We start from the raw sequence: 27,768 nt of genomic DNA, 5'->3' as shown, positions 1-27,768 counted from the left end.
ACACTTACAAAAAGGCCAGTGGGAAACTCATGTCTACATGGAGCAAAGTAAAAGCAATATGTCTTGAAACTGTGAGTGTGTTTCTTGAATCTAAAGGACAAGAGCTTTAAATTAGGGGTTAGGTGTGAAAAGCACACACACACACACACAGAGAGAGAGAGAGAGAGAGAGAGAGAGAGAAACCCTATTAGGGCTGTCTCCAAACCTAATGCTAGACCCAATGGGTGGAATTCAATGTCGTACTATTACAAACCTCCTACCAGTGCAAGCATCTCACATATGAAACAATCCCCACTCTCCTCCCCCTGAACCCTGTTCTGGGGGGCTTATCCAATTTCAAGGGCAAGGGCACACAGGAGGAGGAGGGGAAGCCCCATTGCGCAAGAAGTTCTGGAGCAGGGCTTCTGCTGACATGACGTTAGGCAAATCCTGTCCACTGAAATAAAGGGACCTATGTTAGTGACATATTTTAATTTCAACGGGTCTACTCCACCGTTCAAGAAGGACACTGACAAACTGGAACGTGTCCAGAGGAGGGCAGCCAAAATGGTCAAAGGCCTGGAAACGATGCCTTATGAGGAATGGCTAAGGGAGCTGGGCATGTTTAGCCTGGAGAAGAGGAGGTTAAGGGGTGATATGATAGCCATGTTCAAATATATAAAAGGATGTCACATAGAGGAGGGAGAAAGGTTGTTTTCTGCTGCTCCAGAGAAGCGGACACGAAGCAATGGATCCAAACTACAAGAAAGAAGATTCCACCTAAACATTAGGAAGAACTTCCTGACAGAAAAAGCTGTTCGACAGTGGAATTTGCTGCCAAGGAGTGTGATGGAGTCTCCTTCTTTGGAGGTCTTTAAGCAGAGGCTTGACAACCATATGTCAGGAGTGCTCTGATGGTGTTTCCTGCTTGGCAGGGGGTTGGACTCGATGGCCCTTGTGGTCTCTTCCAACTCTATGATTCTATGATTCTACTCTGAGTAGCACTGGATAGCACCCTTAGATTTCTCCCAGGCAAAAACAAGTTGTGTGGTTTTTTGTATAAGCAGATTCCTGGCAGTGCATACTGAGGGCTTTAAACCATCCCTGTTTCAGGATTCATTTCTTCATTACATTTTTATGGATTTTCACAAGAGTAATAAAAATGAAGAGAAAAATAAATTTTGAACCTTATAAACATAGAAAGCACTGAGAGTACAAGTACGGCGATAGAAGCAATAAAGGTCATAGAGGTAGAAAAATTGTTAGAATTATAGCAGAATAGCCATGAAATTATAAGGTAAAATATTCAACTAGAACTACTCATACAATCTAGCAATATGTCTACAGGATGAATGCTGGTTGGCATACTATACAAGTAGGTACCAGCTCTCAATGAAATTGTCAAGACACAATGACTTTCTTTCATAGGCTTGTCCATTAAAACTAGTTTCCAGAGCTCTTGATAATGGCCTGGTTCACATGTAATAACAAGGAGCAGAGGAGCTGCTTGTAGGGACTTTCAAGCAATATGCACCAGCTCACTTTAAAGTGATGCATGGACTGTGTCCACAGTCTGGCTAATTATCCATGCACTAGTAACCTATCGGCTAAACTACAGTAACACAGCCTTTAGTCTGATGGCGCCCAAACTATGCAACACCTACCCCAGAAATGTTATCCTGGTGCTTTCTTTGTTATTTTTTTAGACACCCAATGAAGTCCACCCTCTTCCCCCATCTAGTTTTATATTGTATGCTGCAGTGAAGCCCATTTGGTGAAAGGTGTGGAGTGAACACAATAAACGAATAAATGCTCCTTTGCCCTGGCTATCCTCTAGTTGTGGAGGTGCTGATAACCAAAAGAACCCTGTCATCTTAGCAAACGCCATTCCTTACCAAGGGAACATAACCACATCTCCATCCTTTCTTCTCCCTGCACCAAAAACACCCCCGGCTACATGCAGAAATAGTTTACGGGGCAGTACATAAGGGGTAAATTCCCTCCCTTCCTTTGCACAGTCGGGTTACATTCCTCACGACTGGCATATGCCAGGTAGATAGTGCCTGTTTTCCACAGGCACAGTACCAGCCATGAGTTCTGAAGTTTCACAGCTCAAAAGGGAGTTCTGCACTGACTTGACAGGAAAGGAAAAGTGAGGAAGAATAAACTGACCTTACTCCCCTGAGCTGAAGCTCAGCTTGCTGCTTGATCAATAGCCAGCATCAGCAAGTAGTTATTAAAAGGGAAGCTGCCAGCAGTCACACAGCTCTACAGTCAACAGCCCAGCTGCCCAGCTGCAAAGGGGGAAGGAACGGGATCAATGAAGCCAGTGGGGAAGCTGTGGACTTAAAACCCATGCAAAAACAAAACATAGCTTTCAGGTATAAGCTACATAAGGAAAGCCATGTGTACTTTAATAAAGCCACTAATGAGGGAAAGGCACTCCTCTTATGCTCAAGGGACGGACTTGGAAAGAAAATGCCACTAGTTACATTTTTCTTCCTGGACAGATGTGAGAGAAATTGTACAAAGAGAACAGTAAACCAGAGACACAAATCCCAAGGATCTTTTTAACAGCAATCGGAAGAGAACCCAGGGGCTTGACAGAGAAGCCTCCACTTCTTCCTACAAAGCTGTCATTGTGAAATTTAAAGGCATCAGCACAAACTTTAAAGAGACCTTGAGATGTTCCCTGAACACGTTTTATTCTGATCTAAAGGACAAGGCTTTGCCTCGTACGGGACATGCTCATATTAAACAAGGTCATTCACACGGCTGTTTTCCTAAAACGGGGTTATCTTTGGGCCATCACCTCACAACAAAAACACCCACATAAATTCTAATGTCATACACATTCAAAATAACTCCTACTATAGCTTATTATCATGTGAATCTCCATCACAAGGAATGTACAGAAAAGTCACTTTTATATGGGGTTTTTTTTGGGGGGGGAGGGCTTGTACATGGTAAAAAAAATCAGGTATCAATATAGCACCGCATTTATCTACGTGGAGGAAACTCACCATTATTACTCAGCATGGAATATTACATTATTATTATTTCCCATGCATAGGATTCTCTTTGTATGGAGAGGCTAGAATCCCCTCATGTTGTCTTTTACAAAAATACTGGAAGACTCACACACATCATCCCCCACCCACCATTTTAATCTACACGTATAAACATTTGTCACGATATACAGGTAATACACATAAACTCTGTTGTTATAAAAATCATCCCATTGCCCATCAGTCTCCTTGTTTGAGCTGCAGTGTTGGGAAAACCCACACACAGCTGCCCTGTGGATTTTAACATCCATGTTGGGCCTGCCTTGGGGGGACCAGCTCAGAGCTTCATGGCTACTATAACAACCACAGTGCTGCCTCTAAACATCACTGGTCCAACATTTTGCAGGACAGACTCCAGATCTAGTATTTTCAACAGGGCTGGAGGGTAATGGTCTGAAATTAGTGTGTTTTAATAACCTCATGGGCATGCATAGACCGCTTCCTGGTGTACTTTTGATTGGAAATAGTAATCCCCTTTGCAGTGGTGTAGGAACTATTAAGATGTTCTACTTGCGCAGGCTTACAGAATCCAATGGATTTCTGAAAGCTCCAAGAATGTTTCTGGTTGACATGGCTGGCATTCCCATTAAAGGTCTATCTAGTCTTGCTATGATATGGTGAGGTAGAAGGAGCTATGGACTTGATTGCTTTCACATGTAGAGCCCAAGTAGCTCCCTGATTTACCAGGGAAATGCATGCTATGCAAAAAGCAACAGGTGGAATGCAAATGTTACAAGTCTCATAGCAACCATGAAATAGGCTGTGGCCAAATTTCACCTGCCCTCTTTAACAAATAATAACCATTACTAGCAGAAGCAAAATGGACAATGCTCAGTTACCCTCGTGACAAGTGAGGTACTCTCCAAATGAAAGACAACACGTTCCATACAGAGGTTTCGCAATAGAGTGAAGCATCTCTACAGTTAAGGGAAGTGGGTGGGTGGGTGGGTGGGTTCCTGCTTATATTTTGTTTTTAAGTTAGGTACAAATGAGCCATACAATAAGCCTGCAACGTACGTGCATTTAACTTGTGTTCATTCAGCTTTATGTGTGTTGCCGTTTTTTTAAGGGGGGCAGAAAGGAAGTAGGCTTCCAGGGAAAATGGCTTTGGCAATCACACCCACCATTTTAACCCAATGTGTACAGACTATGTGCAATTTTTGCTTTAGGTGAGATCCCTGGAACACAACCCCTGCATAAGCTGTGCACTTACTGTATAGCAAAAGTTGTTAAACCTTCAAGGAAAAAGTGATAAAATTAAAAAGTTTCCAAAGTGTTTTAGGTAATTAGGGAAGTAAAGCTGTGTCGCTTATCACAGGGTCCATGCAATAGGGTGCTTTTACATGTTCCACACAATACTCCTAACTGCAACATACACACTACCTGAGGGAAACCCTAAATTTCCCAGCAACAAGATATTTCAGTGGAGAAAGACCTGGAATGCTACACAAAATGGAGTTATCAACTGCACATTTATTGTCCTAAAAATAGCCAGGGGAAAATTAGGCTGCTGGCCTACTATAACTGTTGAATGCTTATTTTTTCCTATGTTTTTAGCTGTTCTTATTTTATCTGTGAGGCACCTTGAGTCCCTGTCAGTCTCAAGAGACAATGGAGTACACCTCTGGGAGTTAAGTCAAACTGCTGCACTGGCAGCACCGAAGTGATGTCCATGGGGCACAAGCCTGGGCAGTGAATATGGAGGTCCTGGGCTGCCCAGACGACTAAGGTACATTTTATTTGGATGGTATTTTCAAGCAGTTTAAATTTACTTTAGCCTATACTAAGCCTTTAAAAAAGTGAGGTACAATATGAAATTCAAATATATACATGGGCTGCCCAGATATCCAAGCCATCAGAGAGGAACACTTCCAAGTAAGTAATTTTTTATGGGTCAGATAAGTGACAGCAAGTTCCTATGGCTCACTGTTAATTCAGAACACATTTTGCAAGCACCATTTTCTAATATGTGCTATTCACTTGCCATTTGTTGTCTACTCTCAAAAAACACAAGATGCATTAAGAGTTACAAGCAGTTAAAAGTGTTTGCAACAATTCCACAGCCAATATCAAGTGGGAGCCTGTTAACGGGTAGAAAAAGCAAGGCTGTCTATCATATTTCCCAATAGATTAGCATAGTGGTGAGATGTAAACAGCTTCCTTCAAAATTTCTCAGCTGCAATTTAAAGTTCTGCCTTTCAGCCTTTAAATAGACTTTATGTTGTGTAGTCTGCATTCTCTTCACTTTAGGGCAAGCTCTTGTACATTGCTTAAAAAAGAACAGATCCAATTATGCTTCAACCAATAAATAAATGTATTAAATATCCAAAGAACAAAGAAAAGGGTTAGCAGCATTTTAACATCACACTAAAATCTGGGTGAATAAATACAGCAGTGAACAACAGGCTAAGGAAAGAATGAATATTTATGTCATCACTGTAGGTAATAAATTTCTACTACTCACATAGCTGTTACCTCCAAAGGCATTCATCCTTTATTATATCTAGCATTATATTTTATAAGGAACACCACCTAGGTTTCTATAATGCAAGAGGCAAGATACTACAATTCAAAAGGCTATAACCTTCTCTAATACTGCTTATTAAATGGATCTCTGCTAACACAAGGGGAGGAGGAAATTGGTGTGAAGGACTAGAAAAATGTCTAGAATACAGCTATTTCATGTGTGATGGGCCTTCACATACATTTGATATGATAAACGGTTTTGTCAAAATGCACATATCCACACAGTATACAGTATGTTATTTAAGAATGGCATAATGACAGAGATATAGCTGTGCAACTCTCCAGTAAGTACACAAATAAATAAGGTATAAGTCCCTCAGGGTCAACTTTCTAGAGAATGCCCAATTTTGTGGTGAGATCAACAACCAAAAGAACCATAATCATAAAATTTCACCATTACTGATGGCACAACATTTAACTCTTTCCATGGAGGGGAGTCAGTCCATGTTTCTTCATGTGTGAATTCAAATGGTGATCACTTAGAAAAATGCAACTAATACATTATGTGCTTGTAATGTCACCATCACTTACACCAAACGACTTAGCAAACGAGAGCATGTAAGGTTATGCACCCAGGTAACATAGAAGTCAGGTGTGTGCATGGTGTTTGCTTCCCTTGTAGCTCAATCTTTTAAAATAAACCTCTAATAAAACATCAGAGTACTTAGCCCCTATGTACTCATGCACTACCCAAACGATATTACCATGCAAGCCATAAATGGGAGTCGGGAGAAAGGCAAGAACATCAGCTAGGCTACAGAAGAGAGCAACTGGAGTAGTTTGACTCATAAATAAATACCACAATGGCATAACAGCATGAGCATTTCTGTCCACATGTGTCTTGTTGCCCTCCCTGCGAGAAGCAAAGTTACAGGGAACCAGGCAGAGGGCCTTCTCAGTAGTGGCACCCTCTGTGGAACGCCCTCCCTTAGGATGCAAAGGAAATAATGAACTACAGAACTTTTAGAAGACATCTGAAGGAAGCCCTGTATCAGGAAGTTTTTAATGTTTGATGTTTTACTATGTTTTTATATGTGCTGTAAGTTGCCCATAAATATTATTATTATTATTATTATTATTATTATTATTATTATTAAAACTTAAGTGTTTTCCTTTCCTAGCACTGAAAGGAAACTACCTGGGTGCAATAGCAATTTCCAGTGGTGCTGGTGCCTTCTATAAAACTGACTGGCCTTTAAAGGGCTTAAGGCAGATTCATGCTGGATAAGCCTATAAAGTTAGAGAGTTCCAGAAAAGCATCTACTTCTGTTTCATTCACTATGCAAAAGCCTTTGACTATGTCGACCACAGCAAACTATGGCAAGTTCTTAAAGAAATGGGAGTGCCTGATCACCTCATCTGTCTCCTGAGAAATCTCTATGTGGGACAAGAAGCTACAGTTAGAACTGGATATGGAACAACTGATTGGTTCAAAATTGGGAAAGGAGTATGGCAAGGCTGTATATTGTCTCCCTGATTATTTAACTTATATGCCGAATTCATCATGCGAAAGGCTGGACTGGATGAATCCCAAGCCGGAATTAAGATTGCCGGAAGAAACCTCAGATATGCAGATGACACAGCCTTGATGGCAGAAAGTGATGCGGAATTAAAGAACCTTTGAATGAGGGTGAAAGAGGAGAGCAAAAATATGGTCTGAAGCTCAACATCAAACAAACTAAGATCATGGCCACTGGTCCCATCACCTCCTGGCAAATAGAAGGGGAAGAAATGGAGGCAATGAGAGATTTTACTTTTTTGGGCTCCATGATCACTGCAGATGGTGACAGTAGTCACAAAATTAAAAGACACCTGCTTCTTGGGAGAAAGGCAATGACAAACCTAGACAGCATCTTAAAAAGCAGAGACATCACCTTGTCAACAAACGTCCATATAGTTAAAGCTATGGTTTTCCCAGTAGTGATGTATGAAAGTGAAAGCTGGACCATTAAGAAGGCTGATCGCTGAAGAATTGATGCTTTTGAATTATGGTGCTGTAGGAGACTCTTGAGAGTCCCATGGACTGCAAGAAGATCAAACCGATCCATTCTGAAGGAAATTAGCCGAGTGCTCACTGGAAGGACAGATCCTGAAGCTGAGGCTCCAATACTTTGGCCACCTCAAGAGAAGAGAAGACTCCCTGGAAAAGACCCTGATGTTGGGAAAGATGGAGGGCACAAGGAGAAGGGGACGACAGAGGACAAGATGATTGGATAGTGTTCTCGAAGCTACCAGCATGAGTTTGACCAAACTGCGGGAGGCAGTGGAAGACAGGAGTGCCTGGTGTGCTCTGGTCCATGGGGTCACGAAGTGTCAGACACGACTAAACGACTAAAGAACAACAACAACCAACTCCACTGTGGTAGGTAGTCTGCCTCTGAACACCACTTGCTGAGAATCACAAGCGTAGAGTGTGCCATTGCAGGTGAAGTCCTGCTTGCTTCTGACTGGCCACTGTAAGAACAGGAGCCTGGATAAATGGTCCTTTGGCCTGATCCAGCAAGACTCTTGTTGAGTTTAAACTATCATTTTCTAAATATATGTGCTAGCACATATAGAAATGGAAACACACTGCACCATACCATGAGAATCAAAAGGAAAGCTAACAGATCCATTTTAAGTGAAGGTTCACACACGTTGAAGATACCAAACAGTTCCTGGCATGTTCAGTCATTCCAGGGTCACCTGTGGAATGCATTTATTTTATTTTTAAAGTGGGCCCTAAATTTGAGTGCATGTACCACGGAAAATGATGCCTGCATCATACTCTTAAACGCTTAAATGACTCCAGACTTGATCCAACCCACAGCTAGAACAAAAGCAAAAACAGACAGATGGCAACCGTCTCTAGCAGGGGAAAACACATGTGTTTTCTTGGTAGTGTTTAAGTCACCTCTCTGACTTACAATGAAGTACTCAGTTTTAATTTAGCAGCAACAATGGATTAGAAGAGGTTCGTTTTTATTGATTATCAGCATTTTAAGAAGGAATCTAGTTTGTCACCTGTCAGGCAGATTTATTTTGTTGCTTTACTGCATTTGTTCGTGAGCAGAGTTAAAATATGTTTAACATGGTGTTGTGCAAGATGCTGCACTTTCCACAGCAATGTAGCAAGCTAGTTCTGAAGATGCCTTCACTGGCACTCACAAACATACATTCTAATCTTATATATCAGAAAGGAAAGCTCTTGGATTTGGTATGGGTTTGTTAGGATCAATGGGGCTCCAAATGGTTGCTTGGCATTTGCAACAATTTATTCAAAATGCATCTGGTGGCAAAGCAAATTATACAACTGAAATTGCTATAGTAATGAAGAAAGGATGCAATTTAAGCCTCTCCGGAATCACAGAATAATATAATTACCTATTTAATACTTTGCACACTGTGGATCCTTCACAACCTGGTGGCTATGTAATTTGGGTTACTGCTGACCACTCGTGTCAGTGTTTAAGTTTAGAGAACGAAAGGAGTTTGTTTGTTTTTTGGAAGACTGATACTATGATTGTGTATCAGGGCTATTTTGTATTTAATTTTCAAAGCTCCTTCAGGATTTATCCTTTTTCTAGCTCCCTGACAGCTCAGTTGCTGAATACATAATCTTAGCTAGAGACAGAATGAAGCTTAAATTGTTCACCGGGAACTGCGCCAAGACATTATTAAAAATTCTGTTTATTTTTATTTACATTGAAACTCTACCAAAAGAGGAAGAGAAAAGATTGGTCTCTGTAACAGAAACAGAGGCCTACGTGTTTGCCTAGGTCTGAGACACTGACACACCCTATAAAGGAAGGATCTCTTTATCAGCAAGGTCAGAATAGCCACTGCCAAATGTCAACGCTTGCAAAAATTATCTCTACTTACTTATCAGTGCTTTTTAAGGGCCTAGATTTCTAACCAAGCCTCTGCTGTTACTCCCATCATTCTACTACACACATGGAGGTTGTGTTCAGAGGATCTGGGTTGGATCCAAATAGATCACTGTGCACAGAATCCCTTCCATGAGTCCAACAGAACTTCCCCTTCTCCTCCTTCCCACCCCCAAATCTGCTCCAAAGGGCAGAAGCAAAATTCTGTTTTTCTTGTGGATGTTGTTCCAAGCATCCAATGATTTAGCTAGATACAACTCCAACTATCCCACCAAATCTTTACAGGGCCCCTTTTCTCCTTCCCTAGAAGAACAACCTTAACCTAATTTTATTTGACGTTAATCCTGTGGGCATGGCCATTCCTTCATTTTAGCTGTGTATAGAGGTAAACTATGTACATGCAATAATGAAGCATCCTTCCAGTATGTTCCATAACATCCATGATTTGGAAATGGGTTTGAGCACAAGCCATGTGTCAACACTTGTGCTTCAACATCACACACACACACACACACACACACACACACACAGAGAGAGAGAGAGAGAGAGAGAGAGAGAGAGAGAGAGACAGACATCCCTCTACCTTTGTAGCTTGAGACAAAACAAGCAGCCAAGGAAACACATGCTGATGTTGTGGCTTGATATGGAAAGTCTGACCCGTGGTCTATCCAGCCCAGTAATGTCTTGTCTTCCCCAACAGCACCAGAAGTCTCAGATAAAGGGTTTTCCAGGCCCTGCTGTGAGGGATTGTTTAATGAGAGATGCTAGGAAGCAAAACAGAAGGGTAAAGGTGGTTTTTAAAATCCCTGCCAAATGTGTATGGCTCCTATGTAAGACTTGAAAGGGCAACAGATTACATGCTTGAAGAGTGACTGGCCTCAAGAGAGTTTGTAAGATGGGCACTGTCAGTAGACTGTTTAAGAGGGGGGAACTATTTCCTGTTTGAGGCACCTGGGATCCACCTGCATGATGGGTGGATCTGATGACCACTGGCAAAATCCTATTTCCAGAGAGCATTTAAGAGTTGCCGTGAGGCAAGCCACAGATCAGCTGCTGCTCTACCACTTGCCTTGCTCTTTCCAGGGATCCCTCAAGCTAAGGTGGGAAGCAGCACCCTGAGTATTGCTCCTGTAAAAGATAGGAGAGAGATTCTCAGCTTACATCTGCTGAACGGAAGTGAATGCCTACTTGGAAGCAAGCAGATTAGCTGGATGTCTCAAGGGGCATGGTAACAGCTATAGCTGCAACTAGGGCACTATGCAGTATGTCCTGTGCTCAGAGTCAGAGTACCCAACATCTCAGCCTCTCCTTAGGGCAACCCTATTGCCCACAACACAGGCATTTTTCTTCTAGTATGGCTCAATTATCTCTGCTGTTACACAACATGTCAGCAAATGCAAATCATTTCAATTAGTACCAATGGCAACTGTATTTCTCTTTAGTGCTTTCCATTCCAATTCAGCATATCATGGTTTCGCAGACATTAATTCCCAATCTCACGAGGAAAAGAAGCATTATTGAATTTTTATTTTTCTAAAATAAGATACTAAGATGCATCCGTCAAGTAGTCTAAAGACCTCTAAGGGAGCCCAAATTGAAAATTAGACACATTCACACTTACCTCTTCAAACATTAGTAGACTAACCTAACATTAACTTCAGCAGTAAAAGCACATTTCTGAGTGGTCTGTACTGCCTCTGCCATGTGCACTGAATCTGTCTTTACTCCCCTCCCCAATGTCAATAGAAGTCCCATTCATATTGCCTTGCATAAAGAGAATACTTTCAGCTTCCTATCTTTAAAAAACCCCAACAAGTATATGTGCCCAGAAAAATGCAAATGCAGAACTTTCTATCTATCCAGAAACCCTTTAATTGTTTTCTAACATGTATCCCCAGCATGCTTGAAACTTCTGCTAGGTGCTTTTTGTGATAATTTAACACCCATGTGCTACTGAAAAAGGATAAATCTGCAGGGCAGAGCCACTTCCAGGGGTAATTATAGCAGTAAACCAGACTGCTAGCATGAACACATCTTTCAAATGTGCTGACACTTAGAAAGGACATCAACCCATTTCCCCATTTCCAAAACATGTAGTATTTCAAAACTCACAAGGTGGACTTTACCCCTCTGGTTGAAGACAGAGCCCAAAATAAAAAGAATTCACAACATGACCTTAGGCATAGATAAGCTTGGCTTCACCCTTGCTTTGCAATTTGGATGAGCCTTGCAAACCATGAAGCTGACTTTTACTCTTCTCCACATGCTCCCCGTGATCTGCCTGTTTCATTTTTTTAAGTGCTGCATGCACATTTATGCCCTCATTATCTAGACGTTATAAAGTGCAAAGCTGTTCTGAATGTGAGGGTGGGTGGTCTTGGTGACATCATAGAATGGCAACCAATCAGAACCATGTATGGTGGCCTATGCTACAGACTTAAAATAACCTTTTTCTGAGCATAACCTTTAAAGAGAAAGTGTTTGGAGTGAATATAGAGTGCGTCTAACCCAGCCCCAAAGCTCTAAAAACACAGCTGTAGACTGGGTTGAAACCTGTTTCAAAATGAATCTTCTACAACAACTGCTTAAGGGAGAGGTCAACTTGTGTGATCAGGGCAACACTAGGTGACAGATGTCATCACAGCAAATTCTGTAAAGAGGTTTACACATCCCTAGCATGCTCCAGTGCTATGCTGTCTGAATAAGTGAAGAGTTGTTTGTGCAGAGGCATCGCCTGATAGGACGTGTGAGCAATGGATTGCACAGTCAGCCCTGGGCTGCCAACGTCACTCACACTTGGGAATCCAAGCATAGTGGTCAATTTTACTCAGTACCAAGGATTCAATTTATTTCTGCTCAAAATGCCCGAAATGAGCACACTCTATCCATATTCACACTTAAATGGTCCAAAAATCATTAGCTTATAAACTTTAATTACTATGAATGGTGCAAAAATGGGATTTCCAATAAAAATACTGTATAGCTATAGTAATTAGTGGAAGCTAACTATATCAATCTAATTTCAAATAAAATTCCAGCTGAGTATCTTTGCTATTCTAACAGGCAGAAGGAAATATCCCCCTCCCCTCCATTATGGTTTGTTGTAGTTAATATGCTTTTATTGCTTTTGGTCAAAGACCATTACAACCACCACAGCACCCTTATTTCAAAATACAACCTCCCCCCAAAAAACCATTTCAATGCCCCCTGAAAAACTAAAAACAATTAACAGCATAATAGCCAAATATATGATCGAGTTCAGACTAAACATCGCCATGGCAATAAACTGCCAAGATTTTTGGGTTTTCCTTGAATTCTTAGGGCTGCCAAAGCACACAGGGAAGTTCCAGGTTCTGAGAGGAGGGCTGTTACTTTTCAAGTGCTGCTTGGGGTTTCTTTTTTCTTTTTCTTTTTCTTTTTTTTTGGAAAAATCTGGCCAGTCCCCACTAGAAACAGGATGCTAGACTAGATGGACTCTTGGTCTGACCCAGCAGGAAAAGGCACCAGTTCACCTCCATTTGCCTGCACACATTCCTTTTACTTTATTTGGTTTATGAATAGAGTTGCACAATAGGGAAATTGTTAAATACCACTCCAAGTGTTATTGTGCTGTAATTTTACATCAAGGTATTCCTTGTGTATCTGTAGAGTTTCCTAAGGTGGCAGAGGATGACAGAATTGGTAATTCAGGGCAACCTTTCAAACCTTTGTAGGTCTGTAGGAAGAAGACAGGAACTGCAAGTCATAGGGATGTTGCCCTTACCCTTGCCTGCAACTAAGACACTACCTGCAGTTGTAGAAGATCTCTCCCAGTGGGAGCAGTTAGTGCATCAAGCGTTTCTGGATGTGCCCTGTCTGAAATGGCAGAGAAACTCTGGCAACAACTCTATAGGCAGAGAACCATCAAGTGGAAATGTATCTACTGCTCAGAAATGTGGGGCAACAGCCCTGTACAGCCACTGCAATGAATGCCACATGCAAAGGCACAGCAGGTCATCTGGCTGCAGAGGCTTGTGAAGCCCTGTGGCGCCTCTTAAGTGCCAATGATCATGACACTGCTTACAAAGGCACAGGGCTCTGCAGATGCTGAAAATCAGCTGGAAAGCAGGATGACTGATCATCATTGTAACGTCAGAGAATTGACAGATAGGTGGCTGTGCCCATCTGTGTCAAAGCTGGTCCATGGAGTGGAGGAGGTGAAGAACTGGCCTAACAATCAGATCCAGTGTTTCAGAAAAATTCATGGAGAACGGAACTATCAACAGGTATCAGCCAAGATGAGTCAATCAAACTTTCAGGTTCAGATACAGTATCTCTCTAAATATCAGTTGCTAGGGGGCTGAATACCCTTCATATGAACTCCAAAGCATCACCTGGCTGACAACTTTTGATAACAGGATGCTGGACCAGGTAAGTCTTTGATCTGATCCATCAAGGGTCACCCCCAAATAGCCCAATCCTGCAGTTCAAGAGCAAGTGTGGTAGATATTTAGAGGAACTTTGGCTTGCTTGAAAACCTTGTGGTTTTCACTCTGGAACACAAAAACAAATGCTTATCTTCACAATTTTATTAAAGCAGCAGTGTTATTCCTATATATATCCTCAGCAGTATGCTGTGGGTGTGAATTTCACAGACTGCTTGTTGGCAGAGTATTTACTCTCGATTCATTGCATGCCAGGTTATTCTTGTATGAAGACAGGGAGAAAGGGAGCCTCAGCTATTCTGGCCTAGAATATTTTAGCTCCTCTGTTCATATCTCCTTTCCCAACCCTGCCACCCCAACTGTTAAACTTTCCATCAACATCTTTTCAACGTTTGCTGCTACATTTTGTAACATTACTTTTAACTGTAAGGAATTGAAAACTTACCAATAACCCAGGTGATGCATTTTCTGCATCCGTTCTCCATTTGTTTAGTCTTTCCAAACAAGCTATTCATTTGTAAAACATAATATGATAAAGGGCTGTCACTTTCAGAAGAGCTTCCTTCAGTTCAAGCTGCTGCTTTTATCATCCTAGTAACAGGAGAACAAGGCTACACCTAGCTATCTTTTAGCTATATATAATATGATGTCAATGTTAAATATTTCCAAGCATGGAACAGCTGTGCAGAACCACCATTGAATAAAGCCTGTGCTGTATCTTAAATGCCAAAGTAAGAGAGACCACAGATCTGTGACTGAATCTTCCATCTTTTCAAATTTTGCCAAATAAGAGCAGCCATCAGAGCCAATCTGGATTGGGACCATGGAGCTGGGAGAGCAAGAACCAGCGGATCCCCTAAGCAGAGACTGGGGCCTGGGGCTGAAAGACAAAGGAAAGTAGTTGTAAGTGTGCACAGAACAGGAATGAGTGTACGTATGGAGTACTTGCTGCTTGCATGACATACAACTTAAGGTTCTTCCTTTAATGTGAAATTTACATGATTTTTTTGTACATGTGTGAATCTGTAAGAGTCTGAAGTCTTAAAACTAGAGGTTTTTTAATGCTACAATTTCTTGTTTTTGAAAACAATTCTCAGAATCACATAAGCCATCTTTAAAGTAGCAAGATTTAACATCACTGTGGCTTTATAATACTTATTATACTGCACTTTTATGTGTTGAAATCACTTTACATCAGCCCTGTAAAATGTAGGCCATTTTAATTATCCCCCACCTTGCCTCTTTGTTATGCTCATCGTTTGTCATTTGGTCCAGAAATATAGTAGGCATACAATTTTGCAATGCAGTATTGTGCATTGGCCCAAAGGGGTGGGGTGGGGCTAACACAGAGACCGAGTAGTTTACAACAACTTTGGAATGTAACCCATTATTATCACAGAGTGCAGATCAAGTAAATCTATGGCAGGAATTTCAATGGCTCAAGGAATGAGTCAACCCAGAGGCTACAACTGAAGTCACAAGACAAAGTATATAGTAAGAGTAAGAGTAAAAGAGAGAGAAAAAATATGGTATGCAGAAAACACATACACATTTTTCAACGGGAAATAGACCTGACCAAATGACATACACATGCAGCAACTCACTCCTAACACCTTCTCTCACGCAGCAACCCCTTTCCCTCCTCCCACATGTAAACACAAAGCACTGTTCTCATTTTCTCTCTCACACACACACCACACACAAGCACACACTGGCCACCTACATCCCTTATGAAGCAGATGCCCATGCCAAACCTTATACACGTACTGAAAGGACAAACCCTCACTTTTAGAAAAATAGGATTTTCAGACTTTGTAAATGCTGGACAAACAAGATGCCTTAGCCGTGGTGCTGTTCCTATGACTCTATAATAAGAAACAAAATACAGCACTGAGATTCAGTGATAATCACTAAATCTGACATTTAGAGAATTCTGCAGAAACTGATAAAGGAGCTTATCGAAGAAAATAGTTCCAATCCTATGCACACGAACCTGGGAGCAAGCCCACAGAGCATGGTGGAATTTACTCCCGAGTAAGTATGAGCAAGTTTTTGCAGCAGCACATCAGGCCAATTCTGCACATAGCTCTTGTAGCCTCAAAGGAAGAAGGAACACCACCTGGTCTTACTCAGCTTCACCTGATCTAAGACTGTTAAATGCCTGCCTTTGCAATTTTAGCCACAGTCACTAAGGTAGTTATTTTTGCCCTCTTTAGCACTGTAAAGCAACAAAGGTTTTAACTGCCAGCATAATAGAGCTGTCAGAACTGAGCTTGATCCTCAGAGGCTTTGATTAAGGCAGGGAGATCAGAGCAAGGAAGAAGCTACAAACCTTGCTATAATCCATGGGCAATGCCTTTGTTTTCTCTAAAGAGAAGACTCGAAATTAGACTAATAAACTAGGAGAACAGCTCCTTTTAAAATTGGCATTGCAGTGGTACCTCCTTTGTCACAAAAATCCTCTAGTCCACTGAGAGAGGGAGTATTAGCTCCATTGTACATGGCTTAAAATAACCCAGTATTAATCACACTAGAGAGTGAACCTAGGCAATTAAAAATCCTATTCCCAGACTGGAAGAAGTGTCCAATCAAAAGCAACAGTAGACCTTCCACACCATTTCACTGCAAATTCAAGTTTAGCACACTGAGAATACAACTGTAGAAATCTAGCCACCAGAGCAAGGAGACATGGGTTGGGGTAGGGAGCACACAGTCCCATGGCTAGCGTTTTGTAGTTGCATTCTCAGTGCGCAGTGCAATCCTGTCCACTTCTACTCAGAGGTCAGTCCAATAAAGGTCCAAGGTACTCTGAGGTACACAGGTACAGTCCAAGACTTACAGTGGCATGCTTTATGCTAAATAGGTTCCCTTTTAACCATGGTTTGCAAACCAGGTTCATGTCTTGGTTTCAATCTATGCTTACAGAGGGAACTCAGGTAGCATTAACCATGGACAAGGTTAGTGCAAGATTAACCCTTGAACTTGGTCGATAGTATTGGGAGAAGGACAAGAGAACTCACACAAGGAAGGATACAACGCTAAAGAATGGAAGCAGCATTCAAGCAGCAAACCAGCCTGAGCACGTGAACACAGGTCGTTCCAATGAGAACTCACTGAAAGCAGGAAGCCACCTAAACAGAATGGCTTGTGTGTTTTTTAGACTTGTGCACTTCCTCACCTCCTAGAAGAAACCACTTTTGTCCAGGAGGCCGACCCTCTGTGGGCCACCTCTGACAAGTGGGTGGGGTCTGCCCACCTGCCAATCACCTGGCTTAAGGTGGACCCGATCCCTGCCAAAAGCAATGGGGTGTGGAAGAGATGCATTCAGCCCTGAATTTAAACAGTGACAACTGCAAGCCCTGCTGCCAAAGAACAACTGGGAGGGCACAGCTGCTGAGAGTGTCATCCCAGTTGTCCCTTTGCAGTGAAGCATGCACTCAGTCCTTTTAAAATTTAGCACCAAATGCAAGTCCCACTGCTTTCAGCAGGGATTGGATCCAGCACCAAATGAAGCCTCACTGCAAAAGAACATTTGGGAGCACAGTTGTTCCTTGACCACCACGGAGGGGGTGGAAAGAAGCATGGGGAGGCTTCAAAGTGAAGAGGGAGACACAGTTCCAACAGAATATTTACCGTTTCTCCTTGCTGAGCAAGGCACATTCCAACAAAGTAATCTTGCTCCAGCCAAGGAGCAACAGGCAGCCCATTTTCTTTGAAGTCCCACAGTTAGCTGCCGCACACCTGATTTCAGGTGTAGGGCAAGCAGTTGTGGTTTCCTGGCAGGTCAAGTCTGGCCTGTGAACTGGAGGTTCCCCACTTCTGAACTGCTTCTTCTGTTGGCCATTACCCTTAACCTCCTGCCCTGACTCATCTGCTGTGTTCTCATTGCTCTGTCCTCACCACTCATCCTTTCTACCATCAGCTGCGTGGAATGTTCAGAGTTTGACATGAAATAAAAGTCTGAATTAACCTGCCACATTGAAAATCCACAGTGCTCAAAAGACAGATCTGATTCATCCATTGGTCCATGGCTGTCTTGCTGTTGACATATACAGCCCTAAACAACTTCAGGCCAGGGTACCTGAAAGACTGCCTGCCCATAGATAGATCACTTCAATCATATGAGATCTTACTTGTAGCAACAAGTCCTGTGGGCTCTTGTGCCCTTGCATTTTGAAATGCTCTTCCTTCTGCCATACTTCTGTTATGGCAGATCTTTAAAAGACATATTTCTTCTGTTATGACAGATCTTTAAAAGACATATTTCTTTTCCCACGCTTTTCCTGACCACTGCATTTGGTTGCTGAAGCTGGACCCCTGTACCTGACAACTGTGACTTGTGTTTTATCCATTGTTACAATGATGTGGGATGCGTGGTTTTATACTGTTCTATATTCTGAGTTTTGTATGCCACTGTGATGGGATAATGAGCTACTTGTGCGTAAAAACTTGATCCCTCTGGGGTTTGGCTGCTCACCCAAACCTAGGCACTAACGGAGCCCCCAAAGCATGACTCCGTCAGTCGCTGGTAGAATCCGACAGTGGGCGTCTACGGAACTTACTCCAACCTAAAAGTTGTTTGACGGACATGCGCCTCCTGGACTCTCTGCGTGACAGCTTCCGGCGAGGGGTGGGGGTTGCTAAAGGGGTTCTTGTTACCTCCTCACTGTTCTCACTAGAAGTATCCCAGAGCCTCTCCCCCGATTCCCTTTCCGCTGGAACTCCTGCTCTCCCCCTACTGGTTCCTTCTTCTGCTGTAGAGTCTCTCCTATTCTCCTGGAGCCTCTCCACCACCTGTCCCTCCGATGGCAGATCCCTGACAGCCACTTAAGAGATTTTTTGTGATATTTAGCTGGTAACAAGTGCTCTTAAATAAAGCCACAGCAAGGGAGCAGTTACGTGTAGCAAACCATATGTAAGAGAAGCTCTCTACGTGGTTCATATAGATTAGCCATGTCAATGCAACCCCCCCCCCCATTTTTATTTATTTATTTATTTATTTTTGCTGGAATTGCACTGGCATGGCTGGAATCCATCCAACCTGCCTGATGAGCTGCTCATTGTCATGTTGAGTTCTACCCATGTAGCTGTGCTGCAACTGGTTACCCATGTGCCTGCTTGCACGTATGAGGATTTCAAAACAGATTAATATTTCACAGACCATTTCCCGCAACTGAATAAACAGGCTACAGTGACAGCTGAGCCAGTCTTTTCCTCATCTCACTCTCAGAGACAGAAGACAACAGTCCTACAGTAACAGATAATAAATTGTTATTTTTTTTGTCATGATTTCAACTGCAGAGATAGAGGCAATATTGTTCTCACTTTCATCTTTGATGACAAAGATCCTGTACAGCTATGGTGCAATCCAAACCCTTATGGTCTAAAAGCTGAAACTTGGAAGAGATCCAGATTCCCATTAAGTGATTACATGTTTTACTATTAAGATAATGTATGGACTGTTTAACCTAACCATAAGGCCCTCATTTGTTACATTGGGCTTTCTTTCCTATTCAGCAACTATTCACTTCCTTGACACACAGAATAAATCCCTTTCTCCTGAGGAAGCTTTTAAATTGATTTTTTTTTATTACTCCATATAAAACTTCACTCTTCTATTTACAATAAATTATTATCTGCCTCAGATGAAAGCTTCCATTGTAGCCACCACACTTTTTTTTGCTGTTCGCAACCTATTTAAGTATCACTCTTACACTCTTGAGATCTTCCAACAACTGGCATCCTCCTGTTTAGTCAGACACTGTGAAGTTCATAGGCTGGTTTTCCTACCACAACATCTGCTTTGCATTAAACTATTGGCAGCACTTACTAGGGACTCTCAAGTAACTCCAAGCAATTAACCAAATGATGCTGTCAGGTGCACTTCTCATACCTCTCAGCTGTAGCACCTGTTCGAGTCATTGTTCCCTACAGTGTAGCTGACCTCAGATCCTGTATCCAAAACTCTACACGCTAAAGGCTTGCTTACATTAAACTCTCCCATTATCGTTGCAGCTGAGTAAGAAGCAGTTTACCAGATCTTTGTGGTGTTGACACAACTTCATGGAAGCTGCTGTCCCGTCCCCATGCGAGGAAAAACGCTATGGATGCAAATTCAAACAAATTCTGTGCCCAAGAACTTAAAATCTGCATCATGAATTTAAACACATTTCCTAGAAGCAAGGCTGGCTTAAAAGGACCTTTCATTTACCACTATGTCCCTTTCTGCATCTGTGTTCAAAATTACAATGAATATAATAGCCACGCAGTCAGGAAACGAGCTCAAGGTGACTCAAGCCACAATTTCAAGGGGAAGGCAAAAAAGAAAGCCCAGGATCACTGCTAGCTTCTTCAGTTCAAATATGTTGTGACAAATCCTGAACATGAGAAAAACAATTCACCAAAGTAAAACTGAATTGGACTCTTGCATGAATTAATCTGGCATTTCTTACAGAAGAGAAAGATGGTAGGGGATAAGGCAAGAGAAAAGATGGATTTGGACATCTGTTCCAGGTAACCTGTAGGGACAGGGATCAGTAGGTTCACTGGGTACTAAGCCTCACCAAGTATGCACTTGCAGCTGAAATCACTCACCCTTTGGTGTTCAAGGTTTCACCAGATATGGCCCTCAAATTCTCAAGCTGCTCTTTACAACCAGGTCAACAGTAAAACCCTAGCAGTGCCCAGTTTTGCACTGAAGCACTATAAATTCTGTAGTTCCACAGAACAAAAATAGCTCGACATAGCATTGAGCTGGAGAAAACACACATGGCCTGGCAGAACATTTTCTAAAACAAAGCTAGTTGTGCATTTTGCCTCTTGAAGCCAAGATGTGAAGGAGGAACTCAAAGGAAACATGCAGGTGGCATTAACAGGTGTAATGCCTTAATTTAAGTCAGAGATCCCACTTTAAATTACATTATTTCAATTGCCATGCTGTGATATCAGTTCATAACTCCCACTGGGAAGTTCCATCAGCTGAGGGAGGTTTTCTTCCGCTGACTGTAGCTCTTGCAGCATGTGGAGTTTACCTGGAACCTGACTGCATTATTAATGAAGTTCGCTGCTGGGTTACTTTTTGCAACAGTGATTCTCACTGGCACCACACATCCTCTCTCGTCTCAACACACTGTCACTTATCATTTGATGCAATGTTCTTGCAGCGAGCGTGGCAACATAAATTACCTTTAAGCATCTTGCTAATTAGCATCAATGCACTTATTAAATGAGACTCAAGAACAGACAGCTCTTGAACCCTTAAGCTACTCTTTGGTACACAAATTTTCTATAAAGGATTTGGTTCATTTCCAAATATTATTGGCATCTTCAATCCATCAACACTTGCATCACCACCAAACTGGAAGCAATAGACGTACACTGAAAGTTAGAAAGCAGCTCAGAAATATTTGGGACAGAGGTTGCCGTCCTACAGTCACCGAGACACTGGAAACCTCCTGCTCGGGTCACTGTAAACAACCAGAACACTGTCTCCTACATAGGCGCCGACTCCATGGGGCCTGAGGGGGCCCGAGCCCCCTCAAAAATTCGTTTGGGGGGGCTCCGCCCCCCAATAATTTAAGAAAATTATTACCGTAAATTTCGCTCTATAACACGCAGATTTTTTCTCCTAAAAAGTAAGGGAAAATGTCTGTGCGTGTTATTGAGCGAATGTGTAGTCCCTGGAGCTGACTCCCCGAAGCGCAGGGGCAAAAATAGGCAAAAATCAGGCAAAAATAAGATCGGGCGGTCGGGCGGAGGGAAGGCGGAAGCTGCTGCTTTCCTGCATTCTGCCTCAGGGTCTTACTGCCCACCCGCTTCTGTGGCTGCGTTTGCTCAAACACAACAAAGAGCAGGGAATCCCCTGCCCTCTTGGCAAGCAGAGGGTTAAGGAAAGGATCGAGTCCTTCCTTCTAATTCTTTCCTAGTCACACTGCGTGCTGGCTCCAGCCCACCACCTCCTCCTCTCCGTGCTCTAGGGACTCGCAGGTGGGAGAGAGAGAGAGAGGGCTGGCTTGGGGGGGGGGGGACTTTTGCCTTCCTTTCCTCCCCCCACCCCGTTAAACTCCTCCCCTGCATTCTTAGCCAGCTGCTTCTCCGCACACCCCTCTTGTGCTTTCCTTCCCTCCCCATTTAAAACGTGGTGACAAAGCACGGATCCACATGGATCCTCAGGATTTTTGCATTGGGTCACTCCAAATGCACCATCAGATCACATTACATGTCCATGGCTACAGTCTGTACCAAAAAAATCACGCACCCACTGTTGCCTGGGGCTGCAATGGTGCAAAAGCGTGGTTACAAAGCATGGATCCACAGGATCTTTGCACTGGGTCACCCCAAATTCACCATCAGATAACATAGCATGTCCATGGCTACAGCCTGCACCAAAAAAATCACGCACCCACTGTGGCCTGGGGCCACAATGGTGCAAAAACGGGGTTACAAAGCACGGATCCACATGGATCCTCAGGATTTTTGCATTGGGTCACCCCAAATTCACCATCAGATCACATAGCATGTTCATGGCTACATCTTGCACCAAAAAAATCACGCACCCACTGTTGCCTAGGGTCACAGTGGTGCAAAAACATGGTTACAAAGCACGGATCCACATGGATCCTCAGGATTTTTGCATTGGGTCACCCCAAATTCACCATCAGATCACATAGCATGTTCATGGCTACATCTTGCACCAAAAAAATCACGCACCCACTGTTGCCTAGGGTCACAGTGGTGCAAAAACGTGGTTACAAAGCATGGATCCACATGGATCCTCAGGATTTTTGCATTGGGCTACTCCAAACTCACTGTCAGATATTAAAAATCTTTATAAAATAGAGAATTAAATGTTGGGATTCGCAGGATCCTGGATAAGTCTGCAGGCTTCAACAGGATGATGCAATACTCTGCTGGGTCAGAGTGACTCAGCAGGAGTGTGATTAATGTGATTGGCTATCACCTGTTTTAAAAAGGAAAGCCTGTTTAACAGTGGGTGTGGTTGGTGTGGTGGTTGTGCTGTAGTGGAGAGTCTTCGTTTGTAAGTACTCTGTATGGACTGTTTCTTTTGTATATGCCTGTATATAACTCACATTAAAAAGTCTGTACTGGAAAAACCTGGAACTCTTAGCGTCTCTGCTGAAAGCACCGCGTGGAATACGCGACAGGGTTATGGGCCCAGCACGCTTCCGCTGTGCAAGAGTACAGGTGGCAGTTATCTAGCCGTGGGTGCTGGAGGTGAGCTGCAGGGATGGAGCAGTCCAGAACTGGCGTGTTGCTGGAGAAGCTGACGGCCACGAACTACAGCACCTGGTCGGTCCGCATGCAACACTTCCTCAAGTGTGAGGGCCTGTGGAAAGTGGTGGAAGATCCACCGCAGCCCTCTGAGGAGGATGAAAAGGATGAGAAAGCTTTGGCTACGATCATCCTTGGAGTGGACGACAGCCAGCTAGTCTACGTAGCTGATAAGGTGACGGCAAGTGAGGCGGGAATGCGCTCAAGGCTGTCCATGTGCGAGAGACAGCTGGCTCACTGATAACACTGACCAGGAGACTGTACCGGTGTCGGAAGAAACCGGGGGACTCCCTGGTAAACCACCTAAAATTCCTAACAGGCTGTTTCCAGGAGCTAGCCTTAAGAGGGAGGCCTGTGGGGGAAGAGGACAAAGTCTTTATAGTCCTGAGTTCCCTTGATGACAGCTATGATATGCTGGTCAACTCCCTCGAGTCTGTAGAGACTGATAAGCTGACTCTGGAATACGTTACTGGACGGTTGTATGCAGAGGAGGACAGGCATGCAGAGCGAAAGATGACCTCAGCCCAGCTGTTGGAGCATCCCAGAGGGAACAACAGCCGGGAAGAGCAGAGGTGTCGGGAGCCGGAGAAACAGCCAGGAGGAGCTGCTGCAGACCAGCCGGTGGTCAACAGAGTAAAAAGGTGTTTTTGCTGCAAGTCCAGTGGACATCTGCTTCGGGACTGCCCGAGAAAACAGCAAAAACAGCAGAAGCACAGGAGGCAGCAGAGAGAGTCTACTGCTTGGGTGTCTGCAGATGGTCAAGACAATGAAGAGCTGTGGGTTCTGGACAGTGGAGCTTCTCAAACCTTTTGTAAAAGAAAAGGACTGCTAACTGATGCTAGGGCTTCAAACAAAAAACATGTAAGTCGTGCTACGGGCCAGAAAGCTAATGTGGTTTGTGAGGGGGAGGTTGTGTTCCCACAGCTGGGACACACATTCAGGAATGTGTTGTGTGTGCCTAGTTTGCAAAACAATCTCCTAAGCATTCCTGACTTGGCAAAAGCAGGCTTTGAAGTAAACTTTGTGGGAGACCAGTGCCAGATAAAGCAAAATGGGGCAGTGTTGGCAAATGCTAACCTTAGAACTAATATGTATGTACTGCAGTGTGAGTCTAAGGTTGCGAATGTGCAAAATGTCCCAACCCATGATATGTGTATTCATCTCCTGCACAGGCGTCTGGCTCATGCAAGCTATAAGGTGCTGAACAAAACACTGGAGTTGTGTGGGGGGATGAAAAACATAAAAAGTTGTGATAATTACTTAGACTGCAATATCTGCAAGGAGGTTAAAAGCAGGGCTTGCCCAGTAGCAAGAGCAAGCCAGAGAGAAACCAAAAAACCACTGGAATTGATTCATGCTGATGTAACTGGTCCTTTTCCACCAAGTGTCTCCCATAACAAGTACTGTTTGATCCTAGTGGATGACTATTCTAGATTTGGCTGGGTCTATCCATTAAAGCAAAAGTCTGACGTTGCCCAAACTTTGAAGTTCTGGGTAAGAAGGGTAGAAAGGCAACTTGGTGAAAAGGTGTGCTCTATTCAGTCAGACAGGGGAGGAGAGTTTATGGCAAGCTCCCTAAGAAACTGGTTGCGTTCCCAAGGTATTAAACATAGGCTTACCAACGTGGCAACGCCTCAGGAGAACGGAGTAGCAGAGCGTAGGGGAGGTGTCTTGCAGACACAAATGAAAGCATTATTAGCAGATGCAAATCTCCCAATTAAGTACTGGGCTGAGAGTATTAAGACCGCAAATTATATTGGGAATCGCTTGTGGTCAAGGGTACTAGATGACATACCCTATAAAATTCTCTATAACAAAAGTCCCAGTTTGCAACATTTGAGAATCTTTGGGACAAAGGCGTGGGTTGACATACCTGTAAAGAACCGAAGAAAAAGTGGGAAAAGGGCACAGCAGTTGCTATTCCTTGGGTATGAAAGTGGTACGAAAGCCTACAGGTTTGAAGATGATAAAAATCTTTTGAGTTATAGTCGATCAGCCAGTTTTAATGAGCAAAGAAATTGGCCCAAGATACATGCAAACCTGCTGCCAGAAAAGGTTTTACTGCCGAGTGTACCTGTTAAGGCAGTTGAAACAAAGCTAAGAATTGGCAGCTCTCCCAGAGAAACTGAAAGGGAGGAGGTAAAGGTTGAGCATTTTTCTCCAGCTGCTAGCATGGAGCAGGGGAGAGAAGAAAGTCCAACAGGGACAGGAGGAGGTAAATCTCCAGAATCAAACCACCCCAAAAGCAGTCCGGAAGGTAGCCCAGCAGGTGAGATTAATGAACCAAGGAGGTCTGCAAGAAGTAATAAAGGTCAACCTCCAGACCGTTATGGGTTCCCAGCCACCATAAACCAGGTTTGTGTAACTGAGCCAGAAAACTTTGAAGAAGTGCAAGAGTTACCTACTCTAGAGAAAGAGGCGTGGTTAAAGGCAATGCAGGCAGAGTATAACTCTCTGCTAAACAACAATGTGTTTGTCCCTACAGAATTGCCTGAAGGTAAAAAGCCCATAAGCTGTAAGTGGGTTTTTAAAGTGAAAAAGCTGGCTGATGGTAGTTATCAGAGGAAAGCCAGATTGGTTGCAAGGGGCTTTACACAAAGAAAAATGATACATTATGATGAAGTGTTTGCCCCAACAGCAAAGGCTGAAACAGTAAAATCAGTTTTAGCAATGGCAAGTCTGAGAGGGTTAAAAGTTAATCATTTTGATGTTGCCTCAGCATATTGAAATGCTCCTATTGACGCCGAGGTGTATTTACAGCAAATACCAGGTTATGAGCTTGAAAAAGACAGCATGGTGTTAAAGCTGCAAAGGGCACTATACGGGTTGCACCAAAGTGCACGTCTATGGCATGAATGCATAGACACAACTTTGAAAAAGATGGGATTCAAACAAAGCCTGGCTGATTCCTGTTTATATTCAGCAATGGTGCAAGGAAGTATTTGTTATTTACTTTTGTATGTTGACGATATCTGTCTGATAACAACTGCACAAAAGCAAGTGTCTTGGTTTATAAACAGCCTAGGTAACAAATACAAACTGAAGTATTTGGGAGAGATTCAGAATTACTTAGGAGTAGAGGTTCTGACTCTCTGAGTCAGAAGGAAAAAATTGAAAAGTTACTGAAGACATATGGAATGGAGAGGGCAAATGAGGCTGACACTCCCATAACTACCCAGTACAAAAATGAACCAGAAGGACAAAAATGGGAGAATGCAACAGCGTTTCATTCTCTGTTGGGTTCTCTGTTATATTTAAGTTGTTGGACAAGACCCGACATAACATTGGCAGTGCACATGTTAAGCCAAAGAAGTACAGACCCGGCTCAGAGAGATTGTAAAGGTAAAGGTACCCCTGCCCGTACGGGCCAGTCTTGACAGACTCTGGGGTTGTGCGCCCATCTCACTCAAGAGGCCAGGGGCCAGTGCTGTCCGGAGACACTTCCGGGTCACGTGGCCAGCGTGACATCGCTGCTCTGGCGAGCCAGAGCCGCACACGGAAACGCCGTTTACCTTCCCGCTGGTAAGCGGTCCCTATTTATCTACTTGCACCCGGAGGTGCTTTCGAACTGCTAGGTTGGCAGGCGCTGGGACCGAGCAGCGGGAGCGCACCCCGCCGCAGGGATTCAAACCGACGACCTTTCGATCGGCAAGTCCTAGGCGCTGAGGCTTTAACCCACAGCGCCACCTGCGTCCCAAGAGAGATTGGGTAGCACTTAAAAGAATCCTAAGGTATCTGAAAGGCACAAAAGATTACAAACTGGTGCTGGATACAGGATATGATCAGCAAGTGTATGCATACGCTGATGCCAGCTGGGGGGATAGAGAAAATGGAAAGTCTACCACTGGCTATGCCATATATATTGGAAATGCCCTGGTTCAGTGGAAATCCCAGAAACAAACATTTGTTGCCACAAGTACTTGTGAAGCAGAGTACTCAGCCATAAGCGAATGTGTATCACAAATAGAATGGTTTGCTTGCCTAACAAAAGAGCTTGGAATACCTTCTGAAATGCCAATCACTGTGCTAAGTGACAACATGGCTGCACAACAGCTTGCTAACCAACAGAACTTTAAAAGCAAGAGTAAACATATAGCTATAAGATACGGAAATGTTAAAAATGCTTTGGAAAGAAATTTGTTAAAGGTACAGCACTGTAACACAAAATGTAATGTGGCAGATTTGTATACAAAATGTTTGGATGCTCCTAAATTTCGAGACTTAAGAGAATTATTAGGTCTCAAGCCTTTGACTTAAGGAGGAGTGTTGGGATTCGCAGGATCCTGGATAAGTCTGCAGGCTTCAACAGGATGATGCAATACTCTGCTGGGTCAGAGTGACTCAGCAGGAGTGTGATTAATGTGATTGGCTATCACCTGTTTTAAAAGGAAAGCCTGTTTAACAGTGGGTGTGGTTGTGCTGTAGTGGAGAGTCTTCGTTTGTAAGTACTCTGTATGGACTGTTTCTTTTGTATATGCCTGTATATAACTCACATTAAAAAGTCTGTACTGGAAAAACCTGGAACTCTTAGCGTCTCTGCTGAAAGCGCCGCGTGGAATACGCGACATTAAATACATACAGAATGTTAAATTTTCAGTTTCGAAATATTAGTAC

General features: G+C 43.2%; 1 protein-coding gene and 1 long non-coding RNA gene across 3 annotated transcripts in view; both read right to left on the bottom strand.

Moving 5' to 3' along the window:
* The window catches only part of NCKIPSD (NCK interacting protein with SH3 domain), a 94,243-nt gene that overhangs the window by 60,979 nt on the left and 5,496 nt on the right, over positions 1-27,768 (bottom strand). The gene's annotated exons all lie outside the window — the stretch shown is intronic.
* On the bottom strand, positions 10,949-17,775 carry LOC310839051. The gene is made up of 2 exons (XR_014561315.1): positions 13,822-17,775; positions 10,949-12,747 (listed from the first exon to the last, which is right to left on the bottom strand). It is a non-coding gene; the product is annotated as an uncharacterized lncRNA (long non-coding RNA).

Source organism: Podarcis gaigeae (genome assembly GCF_964106915.1).
Source record: "Podarcis gaigeae genome assembly, chromosome: 2".
NCBI lineage: Eukaryota > Metazoa > Chordata > Lepidosauria > Squamata > Lacertidae > Podarcis > Podarcis gaigeae.
This window is presented reverse-complemented; position numbering and strand designations above follow the sequence as displayed.